Here is a 12,148-nt window from a genome sequence, read left to right on the forward strand (position 1 = left end):
AGAGCTTTTTAAGACTGAAGACAACAGTTATTTCTTTGAGGAGGGTAGCAGGGGATGCGGAGCTAAGGTGGTTTAAGCTGAGGTAACGATCGAAAAGGATCGAATCGAATGGTGGAGCAGAGTGGAGAGGTTGAGTCGTCTATTCTTGTGTTTCTGGTCTTCCACATGATACGTGACAATGCCACCCAACATAATGCTAATGATATAGGGTTATAGAGCCATACAGCTTGAAAACAGCCCTTCGGCCCAACTCATCCATACCGACCAGCTTTCCTAAACTGAACTAATCCAATTTCCCTGCATTTGGTCCATAACCCTCGAAAGCTTTCCTACACATGTACTGTTCAAATGTCTTTTAAATGTTGTAATTATTCCCACCTTTCCACTTCCTCCGAAAGGGAGAGAGAAAAAGTGAGGACTGCAGATGCTGGTGATCAGTCGAGAGTGTGGTGCTGGAAAAGCACAGCGTGTCAGGCTGCATCTGAGAAGCAAGAAAATCAACGTTTTGAGCATAAGTCCTTCATCAGGAATGAGGCTTGTGGGTCGGGGCTGAGAGATAATTGGGAGGAGGGGTGGGGTTGGGAGCAAGTAGCTGCGAAAGTGATAGGTGGATGAAGGTGAGAGAGAAGGTAGTAGGTCACCGGGGGCAGTGATGGACAGGTCCGGAGGGTGGTGCATGTTGGAGGCTTGGGACTGGGATAATGTGGGGGGAGGGGAAATGAGGAAACTGTTGAAATCCACATTTATCCCATGTGGTTGGAGGGTCCCAAGGTGGAATATGAGGCGTTCCTCCTCCATCTCTGGGACACCCGCACCCACTAACCCCGCTACCCTGTGGCTGAACACTTCAACTCCCCCTCCCACTACGTCAAGGACATGCAGGTCCTGGGCCTCCTCACCCACATTACCCCAGCACTGCCCTCCAGACCAATCCATCACTGCCCCCTCTGACCTACCACCTACTTCCTCACCTTCATCCACCCATTGCTTTCCCAGCTACCTCCCCCCAACCCCACCCCTCTCCCATTTATCTCTCAGCCCCAGCCCAGAAGCCTCATTCTTGATGAAGGGCTTATGTCTGAAACGTCGATTTTCCTGCTGCTCGGATGCTGCCTGACCTGCTGTGCTTTGACAGCGCCACACTCTCAACACTTCCCCCAGCAGCCTGTTTCATTAGTGCACCGCCTTCTGCGTCAAAAATTTGCCCCTCTGCTCCCTTTTATATCTTTCCCCTCTCACCTTAAACCTATGCCTTCTAGTTGTGGGCTCCCCTACCCTGAGGAAAAAGACCTTGCCTATTCACCCTCTCCATGCCCCTCATGATTTTATGAACCTCTATATCACTGAACCACCAACCCTTCCCCAAACTTAGTTCAATTAATGTCAAGTAACAGAACACCAGGCTCAATATTGCTGTTTTTTGGGATCCCTTGATGTCCCACCGTTGGCTGCCATGGTTCCCGTAAGACAGCAGCAGTTCAACTTCAAAAGGGATTTCCATTGGCTTTAAAGCAATTCCAACCATGCAGTGGTCACATACTTAAATCCCAGGGTTTCACTATTCTCAGCTGCACAAGGACCTCATGAAAAGAAATGCTGCCCCTTTAATTAAATTGTGGGCTGCTTTTCCAAAACAAGTGGGGAGAAATATCCTCGGAGGCACAGTTTTGTTCCAGTGTGAGGCAGAGCTTATCTTGTGGTAACAGCTTGACAATTAGCCGAGTCTCCTCAGCAGCATCACAGGTTATGAAGCATTTTGTAATCCAGACTAAAGTTTAGGCAGTATCAAGTATCCCTATTCCTGCTCAATTTAGCACCACTGGGGCGCATCCCTTTCCAAGGGATCGGGCAACTTCTGAGCAGAGCAGACCAATGCTTGAGGCTGCTACTTAACAAGAATTGACTGTGAATGTGATCTTTTCCTTACTAGACAATTACCTTACTGAGCAAAGGAGTGGAGGTTATGGAATAATTCCATTGAATTAACAGTAGACTGTTAGACCTGTGTGGAGCATGCAATCACAAGTTGGTTATGATCATAGTTTTGAATTGTCTGGAATGTAAAAGCAGAAATGTAATATAAGTGTAAGACCGTAAGACCATTTGTGACCATTCAGTCCACTGAGTCTGCTCCACCATTCAATACGAGTATGCCTGATCTGCTCATTGTCAACTCACTTTTCCATTTTTGTCCCCATAACCCTTGATTCCCTTACTAAGTAAAGGTCTGCTTATCTCAGCCTTAAATATACTTAATGATGCAACTTCTTTGGTAAAGAATTCCACAGATCAACAAAACTCTGAGAGATTGACCCTAGGTTACAGAACTGAAGCAGGCCAATTGGCCTCCTTCGGCACTGTTACAATTCTGTGATTCACTCACTCCAGGCCGCTCGCAGCATCCCTTCCATGCATCATATTTCCCTTGCCAGTTTGCGCTTTGCTCATCCAGCCAGAAATATGAGGTTCAAGTGACTGCTGTTTGCTTTGCTGGTCAGCATGGACACAGACGTTAGGCATGGTCAGCAGTTCTCCATCATGTCAAGGGAGCTGGCCCTTGGTCAGGAAGCCCTGGCACCGTCAGTCGCTTGGCTCAGAGTGCGCCAACAGAGCCCTATTGTGCTCTCTTTTCCCTCTGGAATGACAAAGAAGCAGCTATTAAGAGAGATGAATGTGGCTGGTACCCCTGTCACTTTTGATGGAGGTGGGAGGTTATCTGAGCGATTGAGTAGGCAGCATAGAGGGCATGCAGAGTTCATGGTGTTGGACGTTGGTGTGGGTGTGATCACATGGGGAAGATGTTGCAGGCAACAATGAGAGTGGTAGAGTAGGAGGTAGGTGCAGTGGTAGAGATAATGTGCAGTATCGGACAGAAGCTGGTGCCACATCTGCTGTTGGAGTGGAGAAGGTCATTGACCTTCTTCCTGCATTGCTGCATATTACTTCAGATTGCAGAGTCTGCATTGATCTGGTTGGCAACCTCAGACCAGGCTGGCATGGCCTGATTAGAGTGGTGCTGGAAAAGCACATTCCTGATGAAAGGCTTTTGCCTGAAATGTCGATTTTCCTGCTCCTCGGATGCTGCCCTGACCTGCTGTGCTTTTCCAGCAACACCAAAATCTTGACTCTGATCTCCAGCATCTGCAATCCTCGCTTTTGCCTGGCATGGTCTGATGCCAATGCCTCCTCTGCTAGTCCTGGTGGTAGTGAAGATCCCACCTTATGCACTACCCATTCAGCAGGACCTCCATGTCCCTGCCTGCAAAGCCAGGCATCAACTTGCCCTTATCAGCCACAGTGGCTCAGTGGTTAGCAGTGCTGCCTGACAGCACCAGGGACCTGGGTTCGAATCCCGCCTTGGGTGACTGTCTGTGTGGAATTTGCACATTCTCCCCATTTCTGCGTGGGTTTCTTCCAGGTGCTCCAGGTTACTCCAACAATTCAAAAAATGTGCAGGTTAGGTGAATTGACCACACTAATCGCCCATAGTGTTAAGTGCATTAGTCAAAGGGAAATGGGTCTGGGTGGGTTATTCTTCGGAGGGTAAGTCTGGGCTAAAGGGCCTGTTTTTACACTGTAGGTAATCTAATCTAATCCAGGGAAAATGTCAGAAAACATTGCAGGAAAGCGTCAAACTGACACACTGCTTGTTCCAGAAAGCTGACACTTGTGCCAGGGAATCCAGTCAATTCCAGGAAAACCTGGCAGTGGTAATATGGGGCTGGAATTGGACATAAAGGATGCTACGGGGCAGGGTGGCTAGTTAACAAAGTGAGTGTGTGAAGACGTGCTTAGAACACTTACTAAAACCTGCAACAAAATAGCCTGCCAAAAGAAAATGCAACACGCACACCCCAAAAAAAAGCATAAGATTCAACCCATTGTCTCTATGCTTCCTGTTAACGCTTTGGTGCATGTTGGATGGTCCTTTTACAGTTATCACAGCTTAATGCTGTAGCTTCAATCTGCAGTGTGATACGCAAGTTGGATGTGTATCATTCTTGTGATTGCTGCCTGGCATGATATCCTCAGTGTCTGACAGGACATCCTCCGTGATATACAGTTAATGCTTGCAATTCTATTGTCATCAAACTCTTTACGAGACTTGACCATTGCTGATTACATTGCTAGTGTCAATAAAATGTGGTGCTGGAAAAGCACAGCAGGTCAAGCGGCATCTGAGGAGCAGGAGAGTCAATGTTTCGGGATTAAGCCCTTCATCAGGAAGGGCTGAAGCCCGAATCATCGACTCTCCTGCTCCTCGGATGCTGCCTGACCAGCTGTGCTTTTCCAGCACCACACTTTTCAACTTTGTTCTCCGGCATCTGCAGTGCTCACTTTCTCCTGATTACGTTACCATATGACTTGTGATAGGTACAAGAACCTCCTATTTTCCCATGAGCCCATGTGTCTGTGACAAGAATCTCAAACTTGTAAGCTTTGCCCAGGGTTCAAGTTGGGAAAACTGTCTGCGTGCTCTTGTGCTCCTCTGTTATTTTCTCCCTTCTTTCCAACAATGAGTCATGCACATGTCTTGGTGGGTGGGACAAGTCACACCTCATGGATGTTAAACTTGTTGAAAACCACAATAGTTCCAGAGTCAAGCACTCTTGGTTCTTGTTGGCCTCCTGCAACTGCTTCAAGCTTGCAACCTTCTTCTGATAAAGAATCAATGGCAAACTCTTTCGGTTTGCCCAGAAGTGCTTTCTGAATGACTGATAGTTGTAAAGGCAATGGCCAGTTCCATAAGTCTTTCAGCTAAGTTAGTAAGTTAGTTTCGGCAATATCCCATCCTGTATGCATGCATCAGTACCTGCTCATGAATTTATCAATCGTTTCATCTGGCTGTTGGTGATATGACATGAACTTAAGCCTATGTATCCAGAAGTTGACTCAAACTTTAATTTGACCTTCTAAAACCTGGGAAAGCTTTTCAAGATCTTTGTAGTCGTCATCAGAAATACCAAATGATTTCCTTCTTCTCAAAACTTCGGCGTACAATGAAAAGAAAATTGACTGCCTGTTCTTCTATGTCAGCTATGTGCTGCTCCATGACGTAAAAATTGATTCTTTCTTTAAGCTATTGACATTCTGACAGAATGACAATGGATTGCTTGTCCACAGTTAGATTTTTTTTTCTTTTTTTTCTTTTGTAGCTTTGTGATGTGTATAACTTGCAAGTAAAGGTATATATTGCAGGGACTTGTGCACATGCACACCAAGGTCTCTCACTTCCTCTACCCATCTCAATACCTGGTGAAAGTGAGGACTGCAGATACTGGAGATTAGAGTCAAGAGCATGGTGCTGGAAAAGCACAGCAAGTCAGGCAGACTCCGAGGAGCAGGAAAATCGACGTTTTGGGCACATACCCACCCATTTATTGTGATTACTTTGCTTTGTTTCTCCTCACAAGATAAAATAATCTCACACTGCTCCAGATTTGCCACTTGCCAGCCCACAATGCCAAACCAGCAATACCTTCCTGTCGTCAATAGCCAATCTCTTCATTATCAATTGCCCAGCTGCTTTAGAGCCAACTGCAAAGTTCCCAGTCATAGCTCCCACATTAATTTCTAACTTATTCATTAATAGCACAAAGTGCATGTACCTAAAACTGAGCAATGTGAAACATCACTGGAAACTCTTTCAATGCAAGAACAATTTAGGTGGTGTTTCCCCTAACAAAGAAGTCATTTTTCTGGTCTATTTTTGCCTCGCCGTTTTGGATAAAAGAGGATTGGCCAGCATCTGAACACAAGGTGGGTCCCTTTAATATAATAAATTACTATTATGTGTTTTCTTTCTGTTCTAGGATCACTCTCTTAGATGTGCGCTATTCTTCAGTGTTACTAACTGCTATGCTTTGATTCAGAACTGTCTTGAGCATCTTATAAACTGCCATTTTTCTCTTAAGGTGAAAGAGAGGTAGAGTTCGACATAGGTTTGTAGCCTTCAGCTACGGATGTAGCACACTGATTTTGGTTGTAATTGTAACTTCATCTCTGATCACAGACAGATTGATGGCTGACTGTCAAGAAAAAAAAACTTTCATAACTGCCACACTGCTGTCAGCTTTGCAGCCTCTAGTTTTCACTTGTCTCTATTAACTAGCTGTCAGGACTCAGTAGATGACACAGTAGCTCAGTGGTTGGGACTGCTGCCTCACAGCACCAGGGACTGGGGTCAATTCCAGCATCAGGTGACCATCTGTTTGGAGTTTGCACATTCTCCCGTGTCTGTGTGGATTTCCTCCCACAGTCCATAGTGTCCATGGATGTGTAGGTAGGTGGATTAGCTGTGGGAAATGCAGGGTTACTGGTGCTCTTTGGAGGGTCAATGTGGACCTGTTGGGCCAAATGGCCTGTTGTGGGTTTTCTATGACTCTCTTGTAATGCCTGCATACTAATACAACAATGTGATTTTTTTATATATATGTTAATTCACGTTACATATACCACAGGGAGCCTAGTTCTTGTTGTTGCAACAAATACCTTGATGTTTAACAACAACACTATCTGTTTGTATAGCTCTACTATTTCACAGACTTAGTCTGTGTTTCATATTTACTAATGTTACTACATATTACGTATACATAGTCGGTTGACTAAACTGACTCTATCACACACACAGTGAAGGTGAGTTGGATATCTTGGTACTGATATCATATAATTGTACTAAAGGTACAAACCTGTCTGGTCTGTTATCTATGCCATATTATCAGACTTGACAAACAGGTTTAAGACAAGGCAAATATTGCAGATGCTGGAAGTCTGAAATAATAACTGCACAAGGTGGCCACAGTCTGCAGGCCAACAGCATCTGGACAGAAAGAGACAGAGATGAAATGTCATCTTCCTGAGTCATGAGATTTGTTTCTTTGATACAACTTGATATGCAGAGTGCTTCCCCAACATTTTTGATTTATATTTTTAGAAAGACAGTTTCGGTGAAAACAGCTCTACAGGATTTGGTGTGGGCAGTGGAGGGTGAAGAAGAATTGACATAGCTGTTAAGGGAGTGAGAATAAGTAATCATTGCTTTATCAGTGTGGGACGTTTTGCTGGCTGCCACATATATTTGATTTGTTAAAAAGAATGCTTCTTTCACTCTGATTGCCAGCGAAGCTTCAGTCAGAATATGTTAGAATTCACCAAGAACATGATGTGGAGTGTCAATACAGATATTGTTAGTACTTCCAGAAGTTCCAAGGAAACAATGCTTCCCACCATTGGAAATAGACAACATAATACAGTGCGAAATGACAACTACCTTCATTCTCATGGGGCACATTTAATACAGCAAAATATCCCAAGTGCTTCACAGAAGGTCTACTGAAGACAATTTCATCCTGAGCCACATATGAAGATATCAGGACAGGTGGCCAATAGCTCGATCAAAGAGGGAGGTTTTAAGGAATGTGAGGTAGAGAAGTAAGATGGAGTTGGGCGAGAATTCCGGAATTTAAGCCTAGACAGCAGAATTCAGGCTTTTCCAGTGGTGCTGTGGTTGAAATTAAGATGCCACAAAGATTTGAGGAATTGTAGGGGTTGCAGAGGAACCGTGAGTAATAAGGCCATGATGGGCTTTGAAAATTAGGAGAAAAACTTTAAAGGAATAGCCAGATTGCAAGCCAATGCAGTTCTGTAAAACTGGAGGGTTGAAGGGCAAAGACCATTTGGGAAGGAAGTCTGCTGTCCTGAATTGAGCTGGCCCACATTTGAATCCAGACACATAACATAACCACTCTCTAATATGGCTCAAGAACAATTAGAGACAGGAAACAAATGTTGGCCTTACCAGTGACAGGTACATCTCATGAAATAATGTTTTGATAAAAGTAACTTGGTTAGGATGCACAGGCAGCAATGTTTTGGATTAGTTTACTATTATAGACAGATGGGAGATTGACCATGAGTGCATTGGAATGGTCAAGCCCAGGACGAACAAAAGCATGGATGAGGGTTTGAGCAGCAAATGAGCTGTGGCGGTATAATTTTATATAGAGGTGGAAGCAGGGATTTCTAGTGATAGAGCAGCTATGTAGGGGATACATAGGAGATTTATTAGGATGTTGCCTGGGCTGGAGAGTTTTTATTCTTGAAGAAAGATTGGTCAGACTGGGGTCTTTTACTATATAGCAAAAGAGATCGAGAAGGGAATCGTTGGGATGTATAAAAGGTTAAGGGCCTTGGATAGGATAAATAGGAAGAGGCATTTCCCTGTGGTGGAAGGATCAATGATCAGGGGGGATAGATTTAAGGTAAGCGGCCGGAGGTTTAGAGGCACTGTGTGGGGAAAATGCTTTCACTCAGAGAATGGTGGGAATCTGAAACTCACAGCTTGTAATGGTGGCAGAGGAAGAAACCCTCTTAACATTTAAGAAGGATTTAGATTCCACCTGAGGTGTCAAGACAAACGTGGCTTAGAGTCAAGTACTGGAAAATAGGATTAGTATTGTTAGGTGGTTGGGATTAGTATTGTTAGGTGTTTGGGATGAGTATTTTTAGATGATTGGGATTAGTATTGTTAGGTGGTTGGGATTAGTATTGTTAGGTGTTTGGGATGAGTATTTTTAGATGATTGGGATTAGTATTGTTAGGTGGTTGGGATTAGTATTGTTAGGTGATTGGGATTAGTATTAATAAGTGGTTGGGGTTAGTATTTTTAGGTGGTTGGGATTAGTATTGTTAGGAGGTTGAGATTACTATTGTTAAATGGTTGGGATTAGTATTGTTTGGTAGTTGAGATTAGTATATTTAGGTGTTTGGGATTAGTATAGTTAGGTGTTTGGTATTAGTATTGTTAGATGGTTGGGATTAGTATTTTTGCTCTTGGGCCCCTTGCTGAGATATTTGTATCATCGATAGTTACAGGTGAGGTACTGGAAGACTGGAGGTTGTCAAACGTGGTGCCGCTCTTTAAGAAGGGTGGTAAGGACAAGCCATGGAATGATAGACCAGTGACCAGTGATGGGCAAATTATTGGAGGGAATCCTGAAGGACAGGATGTACATGTATTTGGAAAGGCAAGGACTGATTAGGGATAATCAACATGGCTTTGTGTGTGAGAAATCATGTCTCACAAACTTGATTGAGTTTTTTGAAGAAGTAACAAAGAGGATTGATGAGGGCAGAGCAGTAGATGTTATTTATATGAACTTCAGTAAAGCGTTCAACAAGGTTCCCCATGGGAGACTGGTTAGCAAGGTTAGATCTCATGGAATTCAGGGAGAACTAGCCATTTGGACACAGAACTGGCTCAAAGGTAGAAGACAGAGGGTGGTGGTGGAGGGTTGTTTTTCAGACTGGATGCCTGTGACTAGTGGAGTGCCACAAGGATCGGTGCTGGGTCCTCTACTTTTTGTCATTTACATAAATGATTTGGATGCAAGCATAAGAGGTACAGTTAGTAAGTTTGTAGATGACACCAAAATTGGAGGTGTGGTGTATAGTGAAGAAGGTTACCTCAGATTACAATGAGATCTTGATCAGATGGGCCAATGGGCTGAGAAGTAGCAGATGGAGTTTAATTCAGATATATGCAAGGTGCTGCATTTTGGGAAAGCAAATCTTCACAGGACTTATATACTTAAAGGTAAGGTCCTAAAGAGTGTTGCTGAACAAAGAGACCTTGGAGTGCAGTTTCATAGCTCCTTGAAATTGGAGTCACAGGTAGATAGGGTAGTGAAGAAGGCGGTTGATATGCTTTCCTTTATTGGTCCGAGTATTGAGTACAGGAGTTGGGAGGTCATGTTGCGACTGTACAGATCATTGGTTAGGCCACTGTTGGAATATTGCATGCAATTCTGATCTCCTTCCTATTGGAAAGATGTTGTGAAACTTGAAAGGGTTCAGAAAAGATTTACAAGGTTGTTGCCAGTGTTAGAGGATTTGAGCAATATGGAGAGGTTGAACAGGCTGGGGCTATTTTCCCTGGAGCGTCGGAGGCTGAGGGGTGACCTTATAGAGGTTTACAAAATTATGAGGGGCATGGATAGGGTAAATAGACAAAGTCTTTTCCTTGGGGTGGGGGAATCCAGAACTAGAGGGCATACGTTTAGGGTGAGAGGGGAAAGATACAAAAGAGACCTAAGGGGCAACGTTTTCACACAGAGGATAGTACTTATATGGAATGAGCTGCCAGAGGAAGGGGTGGAAGCTGGTACAATTGCAACATTTAAGAGGCATTTGGTTGGTATATGAATAGGAAGGGTTTGGAGGGAAATGGGCCGGGTGCTGGCAGGTGGGACTAGATTGGGTTGGGATAGCTGGTCAGCATGGACGGGTTGAACAGAAGGGTCTGTTTCCGTGCTGTACATCTCTGTGAGTCTTTGACTCTAGTATTTTTAGGTGGTTGCGATTAGTATAGTTATATGGTTGGGATTAGTATTGTTAAGTGGTTGGAATTAGTATTATTAAATGGTTAGGATTAGTATTCTTAGGTGATTGGTTTTGATCGATGTGGAAACATTCGGCTGAAGAGCGCTTGGCTGTGCTGTCGATCTCTATGATTCGATGTGGTTGGAATCTCAGGTCAGTTATAAATAATAAACCATATTGAAGTACAGTGACATAACAATAAACACAGTGACCTAGTTTTGTTGAACAGAGAGACCCGGGAGTTTAGGTACATAGTTTTTGCAACTTTCCTCACAGATATGCAGGGTGCTTAAGAAAGTGTTTAGCATAGTTGCCTTCATTGCTCAGACCATTGAGTACAGGAGATGGGACATCATGTTGAGGTTATACAGGACATTGGTGAGAACACGTGTGGAGTACTGTGTGCAGTTCTGCTGACCCTGCTATAGGAAGAATGGTATTGGATTAGAAATTGTTCAGAAAAGATTTACCAAATGTTGCCAGGATTGAAGGGTTTGCTTTATAAGGATATTGTTTCACTGGAGTGAAGGAGTTTGAGGGGTGACCTTATAGAGGTTTATAAAATCATAAAGGGGCATAGATAAGACCTTTTCCCTAGGATTTGGGGAAAATAAGGTAATATTTTTAAGATAAAAGGAGAAAGATTTAAAAGGGACTTGAGGGACAACTTTTTCACAGTGTGGTTCATGTGTAGAATGAACTGCCAGAGGAAGTGGCAAATGCTGGTACAGTAACAACATTTAAAAGACATTTGGTTGGGTACACAAATAGGAGAGGTTTAGAGGGATATGGGCCAACTGCAAGCAAGTTGGACTGGTTTAGTTTGAGATCATGGTTGGCATAGACGAGTTGAACTGAAGGGTCCGTTTTCATGCTGTTTGACTCTATGACTCTAACCTCAGGCTAATGTTCTGGGGCATGTGTTTGAATCACACCTTGGCAGATGGTGAAATTTGAATTCAATAATTATAAAATAAACCCTCTAGCAGCTGTCAGTTGTTGTTTTTAGAAAACCCATCTGCTTCACTAACGTCCTTTTAAGGAAGGAAAACTGCCGTTCTTACATGGTCTGGTCTACATGTGACTCCAGGCCCACAACAATGTAGTTAGTTCTTAATCTACAATGGGCAACAAATAAAAACTGAAAGAAATGTGGATGCTGTAAATCAGAAACAAAAACAGAAATTGTTGGAAAAGCTCAGCAGGTCCGGCAGCATCTGTGGCGAGAAATCAGAGTTAACGTTTCAGGTCGAGTTCTGAGTAGGGGGTCACTCGATTAACTTTAATAGGTAATAAATACTGGAGTCACACACATCCCATGAATAATTTGTTTCTTAAATGGTTTCTGTCTCCCTGTCCAATCTACAAGAGACAGCACAACACCTTGAGAAAAAGGACAACACTCATAATCGCTGAAAAGAAAGACACGTTTTGATGAAGCTTTTCGTCATATCTCATTAAGGCAATTCGCAGGCAATACAAGTGTAAAGGGAAAACAACCTTTTTATGCTGCTTGAGGTAAGAATTACATTGACAACCAATTTAAGTTTGTCAGTCAGGTTCACAGTGTGGCGTACTTACATGTACCGGAAGCTACAAATTTTAATACACAGGGCCCTGTTCTTTGTCGACAGAAAGAACATGTACACACATTGCGCCTGTTTCAACTCAACACAATAAATGACAGCCATTCTCTGGTTCATTTCTCAGGGCAATATCTTGATCAATGAGAGGGGAAACCAGCTTTCTACTTTTTTCTAGCTCAGGT

Source organism: Hemiscyllium ocellatum, chromosome 8, assembly GCF_020745735.1.
Source record: "Hemiscyllium ocellatum isolate sHemOce1 chromosome 8, sHemOce1.pat.X.cur, whole genome shotgun sequence".
NCBI lineage: Eukaryota > Metazoa > Chordata > Chondrichthyes > Orectolobiformes > Hemiscylliidae > Hemiscyllium > Hemiscyllium ocellatum.